Source organism: Aspergillus brasiliensis (assembly GCF_001889945.1).
Source record: "Aspergillus brasiliensis CBS 101740 unplaced genomic scaffold ASPBRscaffold_18, whole genome shotgun sequence".
In the NCBI taxonomy this organism is placed as follows: Eukaryota; Fungi; Ascomycota; class Eurotiomycetes; order Eurotiales; family Aspergillaceae; genus Aspergillus; species Aspergillus brasiliensis.
Window position 1 is genome coordinate 29,458 of NW_027137459.1, and position 1,005 is coordinate 30,462.

The following is a 1,005-nucleotide window of genomic DNA, read 5'->3' on the forward strand; positions in this document are numbered from 1 at the left end:
ATATTTTCTATACTAAAATAATTTAAATTATTTCAGCTATTTAAATAGATCCTTAAACCTTTCATATTACAGCAGGACACTCAGGTCACTTTATATTATAGCTAAAAGCTCTTATAAATCTTTTAATCTTAAATCATTATACTTAAATCCCCACTGATTCTAAATCCCTAGTATTATATTATTAGTCCTATATTCTTACTCCTGGGTATCTGACCCTATTAACTGATATATATAAGTCCAGCCTTTATTAATACTACTAAAGCATAATTTATAATATCCTTCTAGTATGTCCAGTGCCCATCCCAGTAGGTGTACTAATTCATTAATTTATAATAATTTTATTACTACTAGTACCTATTCTATAATATCTAAGGTACTACTTTCCTCTAAACTTCCTTTAATACCTAGTATATTAGACTTCTATAATATCTTCAATCTTTCTATAGATTACTTAGTCCTCGCTCCAGTCTTATACTAGTTAGTAGACCATATAGATCTAGACCCTATACCTAATCCTTATTATCTTAAGCATTTATAATTTATAAATTAAAGACTCTCAATCTTCTAATCAATCTATAAATTATAATTCCTAAGCCATGGAATCCCTAATACAATATTATACCATCTTAACAGTATCACATCAAAATCTATATATTTAAAATAACCCATTACAGCTATAGATACAGTCCCTGACTTAACTATTAATATAAAAGTTCCTAGATTCTCTCTATTTAGTTCTATAATTGGTTCTAGTTTTTCTTTCTATTTTCCAAGTATACTAAGTTACTGTATAAATTATAGGTTTATAAAATTCCCAGTCACACTAGAGTCTACTAGCACTTGAGCTAATTAATCTAGTATAATTACTTAGATTTTTAAATATTTTCCTAATTTAGTAGCTACTAATTGTCGTTCCGGCTAATTTAGTTCTAATTATTTTAGATATTTCCTTGGAAATCTTAAGTTTTCCATTTTTGCTATATAGTATATTATATATTAGTAGTT